The sequence below is a fragment of the Diplotaxodon limnothrissa genome, linkage group LG5 (genome assembly GCF_057381915.1).
Source record: "Diplotaxodon limnothrissa isolate DT_005_m linkage group LG5, D_limnothrissa_male_GT1.1, whole genome shotgun sequence".
Taxonomy (NCBI): Eukaryota; Metazoa; Chordata; class Actinopteri; order Cichliformes; family Cichlidae; genus Diplotaxodon; species Diplotaxodon limnothrissa.
In genome coordinates, this window is record NC_140600.1 from 3,538,891 (window position 1) to 3,560,101 (window position 21,211).

Below are 21,211 nucleotides of genomic sequence, written 5' to 3' on the forward strand. Positions count from 1 at the left end.
GAGAAACGCACTGTCTTGGCGAAAGAAAGCGTTTTTGTACAACTTCATAGAAATAGCTGTAACTTTTGATAGAAGACTCGGATACACATGTTTATGGCTTTATCTTATAGAACTCAAGGTTCCCGTGCTGGGAAAACAGGTTTTGCAGCTGTTTGAGCTAAGATTTCCAAGTTATTCACATAATGAAAACCTATACTTTGTTTCGGTCGAGTTCCCCATTCAAATGCATGTAACAGTGAGAAACGCACTGTCTTGGCGAAAGAAAGCGTTTTTGTACAACTTCATAGAAATAGCTGTAACTTTTGATAGAAGACTCAGACAAACATGTTTATGGCCTTATATTATAGAACTCAAGGTCCCCGTGCTGGGAAAACAGGTTTTGCAGCTGTTTGAGCTAAGATTTCCAAGTTATTCACATAATGAAAACCTATACTTTGTTTCGGTCGAGTTCCCCATTCAAATGCATGTAACAGTGAGAAACGCACTGTCTTGGCGAAAGAAAGCGTTTTTGTACAACTTCATAGAAATAGCTGTAACTTTTGATAGAAGACTCGGATACACATGTTTATGGCTTTATCTTATAGAACTCAAGGTCCCCGTGCTGGGAAAACAGGTTTTGCAGCTGTTTGAGCTAAGATTTCCAAGTTATTCACATAATGAAAACCTATACTTTGTTTCGGTCGAGTTCCCCATTCAAATGCATGTAACAGTGAGAAACGCACTGTCTTGGCGAAAGAAAGCGTTTTTGTACAACTTCATAGAAATAGCTGTAACTTTTGATAGAAGACTCGGATACACATGTTTATGGCTTTATCTTATAGAACTCAAGGTTCCCGTGCTGGGAAAACAGGTTTTGCAGCTGTTTGAGCTAAGATTTCCAAGTTATTCACATAATGAAAACCTATACTTTGTTTCGGTCGAGTTCCCCATTCAAATGCATGTAACAGTGAGAAACGCACTGTCTTGGCGAAAGAAAGCGTTTTTGTACAACTTCATAGAAATAGCTGTAACTTTTGATAGAAGACTCAGACAAACATGTTTATGGCCTTATATTATAGAACTCAAGGTCTCCGTGCTGGGAAAACAGGTTTTGCAGCTGTTTGAGCTAAGATTTCCAAGTTATTCACATAATGAAAACTTGTACTTTGTTTCGGTCGAGTTCCCCATTCAAATGCATGTAACAGTGAGAAACGCACTGTCTTGGCGAAAGAAAGCGTTTTTGTACAACTTCATAGAAATAGCTGTAACTTTTGATAGAAGACTCGGATACACATGTTTATGGCTTTATCTTATAGAACTCAAGGTTCCCGTGCTGGGAAAACAGGTTTTGCAGCTGTTTGAGCTAAGATTTCCAAGTTATTCACATAATGAAAACCTATACTTTGTTTCGGTCGAGTTCCCCATTCAAATGCATGTAACAGTGAGAAACGCACTGTCTTGGCGAAAGAAAGCGTTTTTGTACAACTTCATAGAAATAGCTGTAACTTTTGATAGAAGACTCGGATACACATGTTTATGGCTTTATCTTATAGAACTCAAGGTTCCCGTGCTGGGAAAACAGGTTTTGCAGCTGTTTGAGCTAAGATTTCCAAGTTATTCACATAATGAAAACCTATACTTTGTTTCGGTCGAGTTCCCCATTCAAATGCATGTAACAGTGAGAAACGCACTGTCTTGGCGAAAGAAAGCGTTTTTGTACAACTTCATAGAAATAGCTGTAACTTTTGATAGAAGACTCGGATACACATGTTTATGGCTTTATCTTATAGAACTCAAGGTTCCCGTGCTGGGAAAACAGGTTTTGCAGCTGTTTGAGCTAAGATTTCCAAGTTATTCACATAATGAAAACCTATACTTTGTTTCGGTCGAGTTCCCCATTCAAATGCATGTAACAGTGAGAAACGCACTGTCTTGGCGAAAGAAAGCGTTTTTGTACAACTTCATAGAAATAGCTGTAACTTTTGATAGAAGACTCAGACAAACATGTTTATGGCCTTATATTATAGAACTCAAGGTCCCCGTGCTGGGAAAACAGGTTTTGCAGCTGTTTGAGCTAAGATTTCCAAGTTATTCACATAATGAAAACCTATACTTTGTTTCGGTCGAGTTCCCCATTCAAATGCATGTAACAGTGAGAAACGCACTGTCTTGGCGAAAGAAAGCGTTTTTGTACAACTTCATAGAAATAGCTGTAACTTTTGATAGAAGACTCGGATACACATGTTTATGGCTTTATCTTATAGAACTCAAGGTTCCCGTGCTGGGAAAACAGGTTTTGCAGCTGTTTGAGCTAAGATTTCCAAGTTATTCACATAATGAAAACCTATACTTTGTTTCGGTCGAGTTCCCCATTCAAATGCATGTAACAGTGAGAAACGCACTGTCTTGGCGAAAGAAAGCGTTTTTGTACAACTTCATAGAAATAGCTGTAACTTTTGATAGAAGACTCGGATACACATGTTTATGGCTTTATCTTATAGAACTCAAGGTTCCCGTGCTGGGAAAACAGGTTTTGCAGCTGTTTGAGCTAAGATTTCCAAGTTATTCACATAATGAAAACCTATACTTTGTTTCGGTCGAGTTCCCCATTCAAATGCATGTAACAGTGAGAAACGCACTGTCTTGGCGAAAGAAAGCGTTTTTGTACAACTTCATAGAAATAGCTGTAACTTTTGATAGAAGACTCAGACAAACATGTTTATGGCCTTATATTATAGAACTCAAGGTCCCCGTGCTGGGAAAACAGGTTTTGCAGCTGTTTGAGCTAAGATTTCCAAGTTATTCACATAATGAAAACCTATACTTTGTTTCGGTCGAGTTCCCCATTCAAATGCATGTAACAGTGAGAAACGCACTGTCTTGGCGAAAGAAAGCGTTTTTGTACAACTTCATAGAAATAGCTGTAACTTTTGATAGAAGACTCAGACAAACATGTTTATGGCCTTATATTATAGAACTCAAGGTCCCCGTGCTGGGAAAACAGGTTTTGCAGCTGTTTGAGCTAAGATTTCCAAGTTATTCACATAATGAAAACCTATACTTTGTTTCGGTCGAGTTCCCCATTCAAATGCATGTAACAGTGAGAAACGCACTGTCTTGGCGAAAGAAAGCGTTTTTGTACAACTTCATAGAAATAGCTGTAACTTTTGATAGAAGACTCAGACAAACATGTTTATGGCCTTATATTATAGAACTCAAGGTCCCCGTGCTGGGAAAACAGGTTTTGCAGCTGTTTGAGCTAAGATTTCCAAGTTATTCACATAATGAAAACCTATACTTTGTTTCGGTCGAGTTCCCCATTCAAATGCATGTAACAGTGAGAAACGCACTGTCTTGGCGAAAGAAAGCGTTTTTGTACAACTTCATAGAAATAGCTGTAACTTTTGATAGAAGACTCAGACAAACATGTTTATGGCCTTATATAATAGAACTCAAGGTCCCCGTGCTGGGAAAACAGGTTTTGCAGCTGTTTGAGCTAAGATTTCCAAGTTATTCACATAATGAAAACCTATACTTTGTTTCGGTCGAGTTCCCCATTCAAATGCATGTAACAGTGAGAAACGCACTGTCTTGGCGAAAGAAAGCGTTTTTGTACAACTTCATAGAAATAGCTGTAACTTTTGATAGAAGACTCGGATACACATGTTTACGGCTTTATCTTATAGAACTCAAGGTCCCCGTGCTGGGAAAACAGGTTTTGCAGCTGTTTGAGCTAAGATTTCCAAGTTATTCACATAATGAAAACCTATACTTTGTTTCGGTCGAGTTCCCCATTCAAATGCATGTAACAGTGAGAAACGCACTGTCTTGGCGAAAGAAAGCGTTTTTGTACAACTTCATAGAAATAGCTGTAACTTTTGATAGAAGACTCGGATACACATGTTTATGGCTTTATCTTATAGAACTCAAGGTTCCCGTGCTGGGAAAACAGGTTTTGCAGCTGTTTGAGCTAAGATTTCCAAGTTATTCACATAATGAAAACCTATACTTTGTTTCGGTCGAGTTCCCCATTCAAATGCATGTAACAGTGAGAAACGCACTGTCTTGGCGAAAGAAAGCGTTTTTGTACAACTTCATAGAAATAGCTGTAACTTTTGATAGAAGACTCAGACAAACATGTTTATGGCCTTATATTATAGAACTCAAGGTCTCCGTGCTGGGAAAACAGGTTTTGCAGCTGTTTGAGCTAAGATTTCCAAGTTATTCACATAATGAAAACTTGTACTTTGTTTCGGTCGAGTTCCCCATTCAAATGCATGTAACAGTGAGAAACGCACTGTCTTGGCGAAAGAAAGCGTTTTTGTACAACTTCATAGAAATAGCTGTAACTTTTGATAGAAGACTCGGATACATATGTTTATGGCTTTATCTTATAGAACTCAAGGTTCCCGTGCTGGGAAAACAGGTTTTGCAGCTGTTTGAGCTAAGATTTCCAAGTTATTCACATAATGAAAACCTATACTTTGTTTCGGTCGAGTTCCCCATTCAAATGCATGTAACAGTGAGAAACGCACTGTCTTGGCGAAAGAAAGCGTTTTTGTACAACTTCATAGAAATAGCTGTAACTTTTGATAGAAGACTCGGATACACATGTTTATGGCTTTATCTTATAGAACTCAAGGTTCCCGTGCTGGGAAAACAGGTTTTGCAGCTGTTTGAGCTAAGATTTCCAAGTTATTCACATAATGAAAACCTATACTTTGTTTCGGTCGAGTTCCCCATTCAAATGCATGTAACAGTGAGAAACGCACTGTCTTGGCGAAAGAAAGCGTTTTTGTACAACTTCATAGAAATAGCTGTAACTTTTGATAGAAGACTCGGATACACATGTTTATGGCTTTATCTTATAGAACTCAAGGTTCCCGTGCTGGGAAAACAGGTTTTGCAGCTCTTTGAGCTAAGATTTCCAAGTTATTCACATAATGAAAACCTATACTTTGTTTCGGTCGAGTTCCCCATTCAAATGCATGTAACAGTGAGAAACGCACTGTCTTGGCGAAAGAAAGCGTTTTTGTACAACTTCATAGAAATAGCTGTAACTTTTGATAGAAGACTCGGATACACATGTTTATGGCTTTATCTTATAGAACTCAAGGTTCCCGTGCTGGGAAAACAGGTTTTGCAGCTCTTTGAGCTAAGATTTCCAAGTTATTCACATAATGAAAACCTATACTTTGTTTCGGTCGAGTTCCCCATTCAAATGCATGTAACAGTGAGAAACGCACTGTCTTGGCGAAAGAAAGCGTTTTTGTACAACTTCATAGAAATAGCTGTAACTTTTGATAGAAGACTCGGATACACATGTTTATGGCTTTATCTTATAGAACTCAAGGTTCCCGTGCTGGGAAAACAGGTTTTGCAGCTGTTTGAGCTAAGATTTCCAAGTTATTCACATAATGAAAACCTATACTTTGTTTCGGTCGAGTTCCCCATTCAAATGCATGTAACAGTGAGAAACGCACTGTCTTGGCGAAAGAAAGCGTTTTTGTACAACTTCATAGAAATAGCTGTAACTTTTGATAGAAGACTCGGATACACATGTTTATGGCTTTATCTTATAGAACTCAAGGTTCCCGTGCTGGGAAAACAGGTTTTGCAGCTGTTTGAGCTAAGATTTCCAAGTTATTCACATAATGAAAACCTATACTTTGTTTCGGTCGAGTTCCCCATTCAAATGCATGTAACAGTGAGAAACGCACTGTCTTGGCGAAAGAAAGCGTTTTTGTACAACTTCATAGAAATAGCTGTAACTTTTGATAGAAGACTCGGATACACATGTTTATGGCTTTATCTTATAGAACTCAAGGTTCCCGTGCTGGGAAAACAGGTTTTGCAGCTGTTTGAGCTAAGATTTCCAAGTTATTCACATAATGAAAACCTATACTTTGTTTCGGTCGAGTTCCCCATTCAAATGCATGTAACAGTGAGAAACGCACTGTCTTGGCGAAAGAAAGCGTTTTTGTACAACTTCATAGAAATAGCTGTAACTTTTGATAGAAGACTCAGACAAACATGTTTATGGCCTTATATTATAGAACTCAAGGTCCCCGTGCTGGGAAAACAGGTTTTGCAGCTGTTTGAGCTAAGATTTCCAAGTTATTCACATAATGAAAACCTATACTTTGTTTCGGTCGAGTTCCCCATTCAAATGCATGTAACAGTGAGAAACGCACTGTCTTGGCGAAAGAAAGCGTTTTTGTACAACTTCATAGAAATAGCTGTAACTTTTGATAGAAGACTCAGACAAACATGTTTATGGCCTTATATTATAGAACTCAAGGTCCCCGTGCTGGGAAAACAGGTTTTGCAGCTGTTTGAGCTAAGATTTCCAAGTTATTCACATAATGAAAACCTATACTTTGTTTCGGTCGAGTTCCCCATTCAAATGCATGTAACAGTGAGAAACGCACTGTCTTGGCGAAAGAAAGCGTTTTTGTACAACTTCATAGAAATAGCTGTAACTTTTGATAGAAGACTCAGACAAACATGTTTATGGCCTTATATTATAGAACTCAAGGTCTCCGTGCTGGGAAAACAGGTTTTGCAGCTGTTTGAGCTAAGATTTCCAAGTTATTCACATAATGAAAACTTGTACTTTGTTTCGGTCGAGTTCCCCATTCAAATGCATGTAACAGTGAGAAACGCACTGTCTTGGCGAAAGAAAGCGTTTTTGTACAACTTCATAGAAATAGCTGTAACTTTTGATAGAAGACTCGGATACACATGTTTATGGCTTTATCTTATAGAACTCAAGGTTCCCGTGCTGGGAAAACAGGTTTTGCAGCTGTTTGAGCTAAGATTTCCAAGTTATTCACATAATGAAAACCTATACTTTGTTTCGGTCGAGTTCCCCATTCAAATGCATGTAACAGTGAGAAACGCACTGTCTTGGCGAAAGAAAGCGTTTTTGTACAACTTCATAGAAATAGCTGTAACTTTTGATAGAAGACTCGGATACACATGTTTATGGCTTTATCTTATAGAACTCAAGGTTCCCGTGCTGGGAAAACAGGTTTTGCAGCTGTTTGAGCTAAGATTTCCAAGTTATTCACATAATGAAAACCTATACTTTGTTTCGGTCGAGTTCCCCATTCAAATGCATGTAACAGTGAGAAACGCACTGTCTTGGCGAAAGAAAGCGTTTTTGTACAACTTCATAGAAATAGCTGTAACTTTTGATAGAAGACTCGGATACACATGTTTATGGCTTTATCTTATAGAACTCAAGGTTCCCGTGCTGGGAAAACAGGTTTTGCAGCTGTTTGAGCTAAGATTTCCAAGTTATTCACATAATGAAAACCTATACTTTGTTTCGGTCGAGTTCCCCATTCAAATGCATGTAACAGTGAGAAACGCACTGTCTTGGCGAAAGAAAGCGTTTTTGTACAACTTCATAGAAATAGCTGTAACTTTTGATAGAAGACTCAGACAAACATGTTTATGGCCTTATATTATAGAACTCAAGGTCCCCGTGCTGGGAAAATAGGTTTTGCAGCTGTTTGAGCTAAGATTTCCAAGTTATTCACATAATGAAAACCTATACTTTGTTTCGGTCGAGTTCCCCATTCAAATGCATGTAACAGTGAGAAACGCACTGTCTTGGCGAAAGAAAGCGTTTTTGTACAACTTCATAGAAATGCTGTAACTTTTGATAGAAGACTCAGACAAACATGTTTATGGCCTTATATTATAGAACTCAAGGTCCCCGTGCTGGGAAAACAGGTTTTGCAGCTGTTTGAGCTAAGATTTCCAAGTTATTCACATAATGAAAACCTATACTTTGTTTCGGTCGAGTTCCCCATTCAAATGCATGTAACAGTGAGAAACGCACTGTCTTGGCGAAAGAAAGCGTTTTTGTACAACTTCATAGAAATAGCTGTAACTTTTGATAGAAGACTCGGATACACATGTTTATGGCTTTATCTTATAGAACTCAAGGTTCCCGTGCTGGGAAAACAGGTTTTGCAGCTCTTTGAGCTAAGATTTCCAAGTTATTCACATAATGAAAACCTATACTTTGTTTCGGTCGAGTTCCCCATTCAAATGCATGTAACAGTGAGAAACGCACTGTCTTGGCGAAAGAAAGCGTTTTTGTACAACTTCATAGAAATAGCTGTAACTTTTGATAGAAGACTCGGATACACATGTTTATGGCTTTATCTTATAGAACTCAAGGTTCCCGTGCTGGGAAAACAGGTTTTGCAGCTGTTTGAGCTAAGATTTCCAAGTTATTCACATAATGAAAACCTATACTTTGTTTCGGTCGAGTTCCCCATTCAAATGCATGTAACAGTGAGAAACGCACTGTCTTGGCGAAAGAAAGCGTTTTTGTACAACTTCATAGAAATAGCTGTAACTTTTGATAGAAGACTCAGACAAACATGTTTATGGCCTTATATTATAGAACTCAAGGTCCCCGTGCTGGGAAAATAGGTTTTGCAGCTGTTTGAGCTAAGATTTCCAAGTTATTCACATAATGAAAACCTATACTTTGTTTCGGTCGAGTTCCCCATTCAAATGCATGTAACAGTGAGAAACGCACTGTCTTGGCGAAAGAAAGCGTTTTTGTACAACTTCATAGAAATGCTGTAACTTTTGATAGAAGACTCAGACAAACATGTTTATGGCCTTATATTATAGAACTCAAGGTCCCCGTGCTGGGAAAACAGGTTTTGCAGCTGTTTGAGCTAAGATTTCCAAGTTATTCACATAATGAAAACCTATACTTTGTTTCGGTCGAGTTCCCCATTCAAATGCATGTAACAGTGAGAAACGCACTGTCTTGGCGAAAGAAAGCGTTTTTGTACAACTTCATAGAAATAGCTGTAACTTTTGATAGAAGACTCGGATACACATGTTTATGGCTTTATCTTATAGAACTCAAGGTTCCCGTGCTGGGAAAACAGGTTTTGCAGCTCTTTGAGCTAAGATTTCCAAGTTATTCACATAATGAAAACCTATACTTTGTTTCGGTCGAGTTCCCCATTCAAATGCATGTAACAGTGAGAAACGCACTGTCTTGGCGAAAGAAAGCGTTTTTGTACAACTTCATAGAAATAGCTGTAACTTTTGATAGAAGACTCGGATACACATGTTTATGGCTTTATCTTATAGAACTCAAGGTTCCCGTGCTGGGAAAACAGGTTTTGCAGCTGTTTGAGCTAAGATTTCCAAGTTATTCACATAATGAAAACCTATACTTTGTTTCGGTCGAGTTCCCCATTCAAATGCATGTAACAGTGAGAAACGCACTGTCTTGGCGAAAGAAAGCGTTTTTGTACAACTTCATAGAAATAGCTGTAACTTTTGATAGAAGACTCGGATACACATGTTTATGGCTTTATCTTATAGAACTCAAGGTTCCCGTGCTGGGAAAACAGGTTTTGCAGCTGTTTGAGCTAAGATTTCCAAGTTATTCACATAATGAAAACCTATACTTTGTTTCGGTCGAGTTCCCCATTCAAATGCATGTAACAGTGAGAAACGCACTGTCTTGGCGAAAGAAAGCGTTTTTGTACAACTTCATAGAAATAGCTGTAACTTTTGATAGAAGACTCGGATACACATGTTTATGGCTTTATCTTATAGAACTCAAGGTTCCCGTGCTGGGAAAACAGGTTTTGCAGCTGTTTGAGCTAAGATTTCCAAGTTATTCACATAATGAAAACCTATACTTTGTTTCGGTCGAGTTCCCCATTCAAATGCATGTAACAGTGAGAAACGCACTGTCTTGGCGAAAGAAAGCGTTTTTGTACAACTTCATAGAAATAGCTGTAACTTTTGATAGAAGACTCAGACAAACATGTTTATGGCCTTATATTATAGAACTCAAGGTCCCCGTGCTGGGAAAACAGGTTTTGCAGCTGTTTGAGCTAAGATTTCCAAGTTATTCACATAATGAAAACCTATACTTTGTTTCGGTCGAGTTCCCCATTCAAATGCATGTAACAGTGAGAAACGCACTGTCTTGGCGAAAGAAAGCGTTTTTGTACAACTTCATAGAAATAGCTGTAACTTTTGATAGAAGACTCAGACAAACATGTTTATGGCCTTATATTATAGAACTCAAGGTCCCCGTGCTGGGAAAACAGGTTTTGCAGCTGTTTGAGCTAAGATTTCCAAGTTATTCACATAATGAAAACCTATACTTTGTTTCGGTCGAGTTCCCCATTCAAATGCATGTAACAGTGAGAAACGCACTGTCTTGGCGAAAGAAAGCGTTTTTGTACAACTTCATAGAAATAGCTGTAACTTTTGATAGAAGACTCGGATACACATGTTTATGGCTTTATCTTATAGAACTCAAGGTCCCCGTGCTGGGAAAACAGGTTTTGCAGCTGTTTGAGCTAAGATTTCCAAGTTATTCACATAATGAAAACCTATACTTTGTTTCGGTCGAGTTCCCCATTCAAATGCATGTAACAGTGAGAAACGCACTGTCTTGGCGAAAGAAAGCGTTTTTGTACAACTTCATAGAAATAGCTGTAACTTTTGATAGAAGACTCGGATACACATGTTTATGGCCTTATATTATAGAACTCAAGGTCCCCGTGCTGGGAAAACAGGTTTTGCAGCTGTTTGAGCTAAGATTTCCAAGTTATTCACATAATGAAAACCTATACTTTGTTTCGGTCGAGTTCCCCATTCAAATGCATGTAACAGTGAGAAACGCACTGTCTTGGCGAAAGAAAGCGTTTTTGTACAACTTCATAGAAATAGCTGTAACTTTTGATAGAAGACTCAGACAAACATGTTTATGGCCTTATATTATAGAACTCAAGGTCCCCGTGCTGGGAAAACAGGTTTTGCAGCTGTTTGAGCTAAGATTTCCAAGTTATTCACATAATGAAAACCTATACTTTGTTTCGGTCGAGTTCCCCATTCAAATGCATGTAACAGTGAGAAACGCACTGTCTTGGCGAAAGAAAGCGTTTTTGTACAACTTCATAGAAATAGCTGTAACTTTTGATAGAAGACTCAGACAAACATGTTTATGGCCTTATATTATAGAACTCAAGGTCCCCGTGCTGGGAAAACAGGTTTTGCAGCTGTTTGAGCTAAGATTTCCAAGTTATTCACATAATGAAAACCTATACTTTGTTTCGGTCGAGTTCCCCATTCAAATGCATGTAACAGTGAGAAACGCACTGTCTTGGCGAAAGAAAGCGTTTTTGTACAACTTCATAGAAATAGCTGTAACTTTTGATAGAAGACTCGGATACACATGTTTATGGCTTTATCTTATAGAACTCAAGGTCCCCGTGCTGGGAAAACAGGTTTTGCAGCTGTTTGAGCTAAGATTTCCAAGTTATTCACATAATGAAAACCTATACTTTGTTTCGGTCGAGTTCCCCATTCAAATGCATGTAACAGTGAGAAACGCACTGTCTTGGCGAAAGAAAGCGTTTTTGTACAACTTCATAGAAATAGCTGTAACTTTTGATAGAAGACTCGGATACACATGTTTATGGCCTTATATTATAGAACTCAAGGTCCCCGTGCTGGGAAAACAGGTTTTGCAGCTGTTTGAGCTAAGATTTCCAAGTTATTCACATAATGAAAACCTATACTTTGTTTCGGTCGAGTTCCCCATTCAAATGCATGTAACAGTGAGAAACGCACTGTCTTGGCGAAAGAAAGCGTTTTTGTACAACTTCATAGAAATAGCTGTAACTTTTGATAGAAGACTCAGACAAACATGTTTATGGCTTTATCTTATAGAACTCAAGGTTCCCGTGCTGGGAAAACAGGTTTTGCAGCTGTTTGAGCTAAGATTTCCAAGTTATTCACATAATGAAAACCTATACTTTGTTTCGGTCGAGTTCCCCATTCAAATGCATGTAACAGTGAGAAACGCACTGTCTTGGCGAAAGAAAGCGTTTTTGTACAACTTCATAGAAATAGCTGTAACTTTTGATAGAAGACTCGGATACACATGTTTATGGCTTTATCTTATAGAACTCAAGGTTCCCGTGCTGGGAAAACAGGTTTTGCAGCTGTTTGAGCTAAGATTTCCAAGTTATTCACATAATGAAAACCTATACTTTGTTTCGGTCGAGTTCCCCATTCAAATGCATGTAACAGTGAGAAACGCACTGTCTTGGCGAAAGAAAGCGTTTTTGTACAACTTCATAGAAATAGCTGTAACTTTTGATAGAAGACTCGGATACACATGTTTATGGCTTTATCTTATAGAACTCAAGGTTCCCGTGCTGGGAAAACAGGTTTTGCAGCTGTTTGAGCTAAGATTTCCAAGTTATTCACATAATGAAAACCTATACTTTGTTTCGGTCGAGTTCCCCATTCAAATGCATGTAACAGTGAGAAACGGACTGTCTTGGCGAAAGAAAGCGTTTTTGTACAACTTCATAGAAATAGCTGTAACTTTTGATAGAAGACTCAGACAAACATGTTTATGGCCTTATATTATAGAACTCAAGGTCCCCGTGCTGGGAAAACAGGTTTTGCAGCTGTTTGAGCTAAGATTTTCAAGTTATTCACATAATGAAAACCTATACTTTGTTTCGGTCGAGTTCCCCATTCAAATGCATGTAACAGTGAGAAACGCACTGTCTTGGCGAAAGAAAGCGTTTTTGTACAACTTCATAGAAATAGCTGTAACTTTTGATAGAAGACTCAGACAAACATGTTTATGGCCTTATATTATAGAACTCAAGGTCCCCGTGCTGGGAAAACAGGTTTTGCAGCTGTTTGAGCTAAGATTTCCAAGTTATTCACATAATGAAAACCTATACTTTGTTTCGGTCGAGTTCCCCATTCAAATGCATGTAACAGTGAGAAACGCACTGTCTTGGCGAAAGAAAGCGTTTTTGTACAACTTCATAGAAATAGCTGTAACTTTTGATAGAAGACTCGGATACACATGTTTATGGCTTTATCTTATAGAACTCAAGGTTCCCGTGCTGGGAAAACAGGTTTTGCAGCTGTTTGAGCTAAGATTTCCAAGTTATTCACATAATGAAAACCTATACTTTGTTTCGGTCGAGTTCCCCATTCAAATGCATGTAACAGTGAGAAACGCACTGTCTTGGCGAAAGAAAGCGTTTTTGTACAACTTCATAGAAATAGCTGTAACTTTTGATAGAAGACTCAGACAAACATGTTTATGGCCTTATATTATAGAACTCAAGGTCCCCGTGCTGGGAAAACAGGTTTTGCAGCTGTTTGAGCTAAGATTTCCAAGTTATTCACATAATGAAAACCTATACTTTGTTTCGGTCGAGTTCCCCATTCAAATGCATGTAACAGTGAGAAACGCACTGTCTTGGCGAAAGAAAGCGTTTTTGTACAACTTCATAGAAATAGCTGTAACTTTTGATAGAAGACTCAGACAAACATGTTTATGGCCTTATATTATAGAACTCAAGGTCCCCGTGCTGGGAAAACAGGTTTTGCAGCTGTTTGAGCTAAGATTTCCAAGTTATTCACATAATGAAAACCTATACTTTGTTTCGGTCGAGTTCCCCATTCAAATGCATGTAACAGTGAGAAACGCACTGTCTTGGCGAAAGAAAGCGTTTTTGTACAACTTCATAGAAATAGCTGTAACTTTTGATAGAAGACTCGGATACACATGTTTATGGCTTTATCTTATAGAACTCAAGGTTCCCGTGCTGGGAAAACAGGTTTTGCAGCTGTTTGAGCTAAGATTTCCAAGTTATTCACATAATGAAAACCTATACTTTGTTTCGGTCGAGTTCCCCATTCAAATGCATGTAACAGTGAGAAACGCACTGTCTTGGCGAAAGAAAGCGTTTTTGTACAACTTCATAGAAATAGCTGTAACTTTTGATAGAAGACTCAGACAAACATGTTTATGGCCTTATATTATAGAACTCAAGGTCCCCGTGCTGGGAAAACAGGTTTTGCAGCTGTTTGAGCTAAGATTTCCAAGTTATTCACATAATGAAAACCTATACTTTGTTTCGGTCGAGTTCCCCATTCAAATGCATGTAACAGTGAGAAACGCACTGTCTTGGCGAAAGAAAGCGTTTTTGTACAACTTCATAGAAATAGCTGTAACTTTTGATAGAAGACTCAGACAAACATGTTTATGGCCTTATATTATAGAACTCAAGGTCCCCGTGCTGGGAAAACAGGTTTTGCAGCTGTTTGAGCTAAGATTTCCAAGTTATTCACATAATGAAAACCTATACTTTGTTTCGGTCGAGTTCCCCATTCAAATGCATGTAACAGTGAGAAACGCACTGTCTTGGCGAAAGAAAGCGTTTTTGTACAACTTCATAGAAATAGCTGTAACTTTTGATAGAAGACTCGGATACACATGTTTATGGCTTTATCTTATAGAACTCAAGGTCCCCGTGCTGGGAAAACAGGTTTTGCAGCTGTTTGAGCTAAGATTTCCAAGTTATTCACATAATGAAAACCTATACTTTGTTTCGGTCGAGTTCCCCATTCAAATGCATGTAACAGTGAGAAACGCACTGTCTTGGCGAAAGAAAGCGTTTTTGTACAACTTCATAGAAATAGCTGTAACTTTTGATAGAAGACTCGGATACACATGTTTATGGCTTTATCTTATAGAACTCAAGGTTCCCGTGCTGGGAAAACAGGTTTTGCAGCTGTTTGAGCTAAGATTTCCAAGTTATTCACATAATGAAAACCTATACTTTGTTTCGGTCGAGTTCCCCATTCAAATGCATGTAACAGTGAGAAACGCACTGTCTTGGCGAAAGAAAGCGTTTTTGTACAACTTCATAGAAATAGCTGTAACTTTTGATAGAAGACTCAGACAAACATGTTTATGGCCTTATATTATAGAACTCAAGGTCTCCGTGCTGGGAAAACAGGTTTTGCAGCTGTTTGAGCTAAGATTTCCAAGTTATTCACATAATGAAAACTTGTACTTTGTTTCGGTCGAGTTCCCCATTCAAATGCATGTAACAGTGAGAAACGCACTGTCTTGGCGAAAGAAAGCGTTTTTGTACAACTTCATAGAAATAGCTGTAACTTTTGATAGAAGACTCAGACAAACATGTTTATGGCCTTATATTATAGAACTCAAGGTCCCCGTGCTGGGAAAACAGGTTTTGCAGCTGTTTGAGCTAAGATTTCCAAGTTATTCACATAATGAAAACCTATACTTTGTTTCGGTCGAGTTCCCCATTCAAATGCATGTAACAGTGAGAAACGCACTGTCTTGGCGAAAGAAAGCGTTTTTGTACAACTTCATAGAAATAGCTGTAACTTTTGATAGAAGACTCGGATACACATGTTTATGGCTTTATCTTATAGAACTCAAGGTCCCCGTGCTGGGAAAACAGGTTTTGCAGCTGTTTGAGCTAAGATTTCCAAGTTATTCACATAATGAAAACCTATACTTTGTTTCGGTCGAGTTCCCCATTCAAATGCATGTAACAGTGAGAAACGCACTGTCTTGGCGAAAGAAAGCGTTTTTGTACAACTTCATAGAAATAGCTGTAACTTTTGATAGAAGACTCGGATACACATGTTTATGGCTTTATCTTATAGAACTCAAGGTTCCCGTGCTGGGAAAACAGGTTTTGCAGCTGTTTGAGCTAAGATTTCCAAGTTATTCACATAATGAAAACCTATACTTTGTTTCGGTCGAGTTCCCCATTCAAATGCATGTAACAGTGAGAAACGCACTGTCTTGGCGAAAGAAAGCGTTTTTGTACAACTTCATAGAAATAGCTGTAACTTTTGATAGAAGACTCAGACAAACATGTTTATGGCCTTATATTATAGAACTCAAGGTCTCCGTGCTGGGAAAACAGGTTTTGCAGCTGTTTGAGCTAAGATTTCCAAGTTATTCACATAATGAAAACTTGTACTTTGTTTCGGTCGAGTTCCCCATTCAAATGCATGTAACAGTGAGAAACGCACTGTCTTGGCGAAAGAAAGCGTTTTTGTACAACTTCATAGAAATAGCTGTAACTTTTGATAGAAGACTCAGACAAACATGTTTATGGCCTTATATTATAGAACTCAAGGTCCCCGTGCTGGGAAAACAGGTTTTGCAGCTGTTTGAGCTAAGATTTCCAAGTTATTCACATAATGAAAACCTATACTTTGTTTCGGTCGAGTTCCCCATTCAAATGCATGTAACAGTGAGAAACGCACTGTCTTGGCGAAAGAAAGCGTTTTTGTACAACTTCATAGAAATAGCTGTAACTTTTGATAGAAGACTCGGATACACATGTTTATGGCTTTATCTTATAGAACTCAAGGTTCCCGTGCTGGGAAAACAGGTTTTGCAGCTGTTTGAGCTAAGATTTCCAAGTTATTCACATAATGAAAACCTATACTTTGTTTCGGTCGAGTTCCCCATTCAAATGCATGTAACAGTGAGAAACGCACTGTCTTGGCGAAAGAAAGCGTTTTTGTACAACTTCATAGAAATAGCTGTAACTTTTGATAGAAGACTCAGACAAACATGTTTATGGCCTTATATTATAGAACTCAAGGTCCCCGTGCTGGGAAAACAGGTTTTGCAGCTGTTTGAGCTAAGATTTCCAAGTTATTCACATAATGAAAACCTATACTTTGTTTCGGTCGAGTTCCCCATTCAAATGCATGTAACAGTGAGAAACGCACTGTCTTGGCGAAAGAAAGCGTTTTTGTACAACTTCATAGAAATAGCTGTAACTTTTGATAGAAGACTCGGATACACATGTTTATGGCTTTATCTTATAGAACTCAAGGTCCCCGTGCTGGGAAAACAGGTTTTGCAGCTGTTTGAGCTAAGATTTCCAAGTTATTCACATAATGAAAACCTATACTTTGTTTCGGTCGAGTTCCCCATTCAAATGCATGTAACAGTGAGAAACGCACTGTCTTGGCGAAAGAAAGCGTTTTTGTACAACTTCATAGAAATAGCTGTAACTTTTGATAGAAGACTCGGATACACATGTTTATGGCTTTATCTTATAGAACTCAAGGTTCCCGTGCTGGGAAAACAGGTTTTGCAGCTGTTTGAGCTAAGATTTCCAAGTTATTCACATAATGAAAACCTATACTTTGTTTCGGTCGAGTTCCCCATTCAAATGCATGTAACAGTGAGAAACGCACTGTCTTGGCGAAAGAAAGCGTTTTTGTACAACTTCATAGAAATAGCTGTAACTTTTGATAGAAGACTCAGACAAACATGTTTATGGCCTTATATTATAGAACTCAAGGTCTCCGTGCTGGGAAAACAGGTTTTGCAGCTGTTTGAGCTAAGATTTCCAAGTTATTCACATAATGAAAACTTGTACTTTGTTTCGGTCGAGTTCCCCATTCAAATGCATGTAACAGTGAGAAACGCACTGTCTTGGCGAAAGAAAGCGTTTTTGTACAACTTCATAGAAATAGCTGTAACTTTTGATAGAAGACTCGGATACACATGTTTATGGCTTTATCTTATAGAACTCAAGGTTCCCGTGCTGGGAAAACAGGTTTTGCAGCTGTTTGAGCTAAGATTTCCAAGTTATTCACATAATGAAAACCTATACTTTGTTTCGGTCGAGTTCCCCATTCAAATGCATGTAACAGTGAGAAACGCACTGTCTTGGCGAAAGAAAGCGTTTTTGTACAACTTCATAGAAATAGCTGTAACTTTTGATAGAAGACTCGGATACACATGTTTATGGCTTTATCTTATAGAACTCAAGGTTCCCGTGCTGGGAAAACAGGTTTTGCAGCTGTTTGAGCTAAGATTTCCAAGTTATTCACATAATGAAAACCTATACTTTGTTTCGGTCGAGTTCCCCATTCAAATGCATGTAACAGTGAGAAACGCACTGTCTTGGCGAAAGAAAGCGTTTTTGTACAACTTCATAGAAATAGCTGTAACTTTTGATAGAAGACTCGGATACACATGTTTATGGCTTTATCTTATAGAACTCAAGGTTCCCGTGCTGGGAAAACAGGTTTTGCAGCTGTTTGAGCTAAGATTTCCAAGTTATTCACATAATGAAAACCTATACTTTGTTTCGGTCGAGTTCCCCATTCAAATGCATGTAACAGTGAGAAACGCACTGTCTTGGCGAAAGAAAGCGTTTTTGTACAACTTCATAGAAATAGCTGTAACTTTTGATAGAAGACTCAGACAAACATGTTTATGGCCTTATATTATAGAACTCAAGGTCCCCGTGCTGGGAAAACAGGTTTTGCAGCTGTTTGAGCTAAGATTTCCAAGTTATTCACATAATGAAAACCTATACTTTGTTTCGGTCGAGTTCCCCATTCAAATGCATGTAACAGTGAGAAACGCACTGTCTTGGCGAAAGAAAGCGTTTTTGTACAACTTCATAGAAATAGCTGTAACTTTTGATAGAAGACTCAGACAAACATGTTTATGGCCTTATATTATAGAACTCAAGGTCCCCGTGCTGGGAAAACAGGTTTTGCAGCTGTTTGAGCTAAGATTTCCAAGTTATTCACATAATGAAAACCTATACTTTGTTTCGGTCGAGTTCCCCATTCAAATGCATGTAACAGTGAGAAACGCACTGTCTTGGCGAAAGAAAGCGTTTTTGTACAACTTCATAGAAATAGCTGTAACTTTTGATAGAAGACTCGGATACACATGTTTATGGCTTTATCTTATAGAACTCAAGGTCCCCGTGCTGGGAAAACAGGTTTTGCAGCTGTTTGAGCTAAGATTTCCAAGTTATTCACATAATGAAAACCTATACTTTGTTTCGGTCGAGTTCCCCATTCAAATGCATGTAACAGTGAGAAACGCACTGTCTTGGCGAAAGAAAGCGTTTTTGTACAACTTCATAGAAATAGCTGTAACTTTTGATAGAAGACTCGGATACACATGTTTATGGCTTTATCTTATAGAACTCAAGGTTCCCGTGCTGGGAAAACAGGTTTTGCAGCTGTTTGAGCTAAGATTTCCAAGTTATTCACATAATGAAAACCTATACTTTGTTTCGGTCGAGTTCCCCATTCAAATGCATGTAACAGTGAGAAACGCACTGTCTTGGCGAAAGAAAGCGTTTTTGTACAACTTCATAGAAATAGCTGTAACTTTTGATAGAAGACTCAGACAAACATGTTTATGGCCTTATATTATAGAACTCAAGGTCTCCGTGCTGGGAAAACAGGTTTTGCAGCTGTTTGAGCTAAGATTTCCAAGTTATTCACATAATGAAAACTTGTACTTTGTTTCGGTCGAGTTCCCCATTCAAATGCATGTAACAGTGAGAAACGCACTGTCTTGGCGAAAGAAAGCGTTTTTGTACAACTTCATAGAAATAGCTGTAACTTTTGATAGAAGACTCAGACAAACATGTTTATGGCCTTATATTATAGAACTCAAGGTCCCCGTGCTGGGAAAACAGGTTTTGCAGCTGTTTGAGCTAAGATTTCCAAGTTATTCACATAATGAAAACCTATACTTTGTTTCGGTCGAGTTCCCCATTCAAATGCATGTAACAGTGAGAAACGCACTGTCTTGGCGAAAGAAAGCGTTTTTGTACAACTTCATAGAAATAGCTGTAACTTTTGATAGAAGACTCGGATACACATGTTTATGGCTTTATCTTATAGAACTCAAGGTTCCCGTGCTGGGAAAACAGGTTTTGCAGCTGTTTGAGCTAAGATTTCCAAGTTATTCACATAATGAAAACCTATACTTTGTTTCGGTCGAGTTCCCCATTCAAATGCATGTAACAGTGAGAAACGCACTGTCTTGGCGAAAGAAAGCGTTTTTGTACAACTTCATAGAAATAGCTGTAACTTTTGATAGAAGACTCAGACAAACATGTTTATGGCCTTATATTATAGAACTCAAGGTCCCCGTGCTGGGAAAACAGGTTTTGCAGCTGTTTGAGCTAAGATTTCCAAGTTATTCACATAATGAAAACCTATACTTTGTTTCGGTCGAGTTCCCCATTCAAATGCATGTAACAGTGAGAAACGCACTGTCTTGGCGAAAGAAAGCGTTTTTGTACAACTTCATAGAAATAGCTGTAACTTTTGATAGAAGACTCGGATACACATGTTTATGGCTTTATCTTATAGAACTCAAGGTTCCCGTGCTGGGAAAACAGGTTTTGCAGCTGTTTGAGCTAAGATTTCCAAGTTATTCACATAATGAAAACCTATACTTTGTTTCGGTCGAGTTCCCCATTCAAATGCATGTAACAGTGAGAAACGCACTGTCTTGGCGAAAGAAAGCGTTTTTGTACAACTTCATAGAAATAGCTGTAACTTTTGATAGAAGACTCAGACAAACATGTTTATGGCCTTATATTATAGAACTCAAGGTCTCCGTGCTGGGAAAACAGGTTTTGCAGCTGTTTGAGCTAAGATTTCCAAGTTATTCACATAATGAAAACTTGTACTTTGTTTCGGTCGAGTTCCCCATTCAAATGCATGTAACAGTGAGAAACGCACTGTCTTGGCGAAAGAAAGCGTTTTTGTACAACTTCATAGAAATAGCTGTAACTTTTGATAGAAGACTCAGACAAACATGTTTATGGCCTTATATTATAGAACTCAAGGTCCCCGTGCTGGGAAAACAGGTTTTGCAGCTGTTTGAGCTAAGATTTCCAAGTTATTCACATAATGAAAACCTATACTTTGTTTCGGTCGAGTTCCCCATTCAAATGCATGTAACAGTGAGAAACGCACTGTCTTGGCGAAAGAAAGCGTTTTTGTACAACTTCATAGAAATAGCTGTAACTTTTGATAGAAGACTCGGATACACATGTTTATGGCTTTATCTTATAGAACTCAAGGTTCCCGTGCTGGGAAAACAGGTTTTGCAGCTGTTTGAGCTAAGATTTCCAAGTTATTCACATAATGAAAACCTATACTTTGTTTCGGTCGAGTTCCCCATTCAAATGCATGTAACAGTGAGAAACGCACTGTCTTGGCGAAAGAAAGCGTTTTTGTACAACTTCATAGAAATAGCTGTAACTTTTGATAGAAGACTCAGACAAACATGTTTATGGCCTTATATTATAGAACTCAAGGTCCCCGTGCTGGGAAAACAGGTTTTGCAGCTGTTTGAGCTAAGATTTCCAAGTTATTCACATAATGAAAACCTATACTTTGTTTCGGTCGAGTTCCCCATTCAAATGCATGTAACAGTGAGAAACGCACTGTCTTGGCGAAAGAAAGCGTTTTTGTACAACTTCATAGAAATAGCTGTAACTTTTGATAGAAGACTCGGATACACATGTTTATGGCTTTATCTTATAGAACTCAAGGT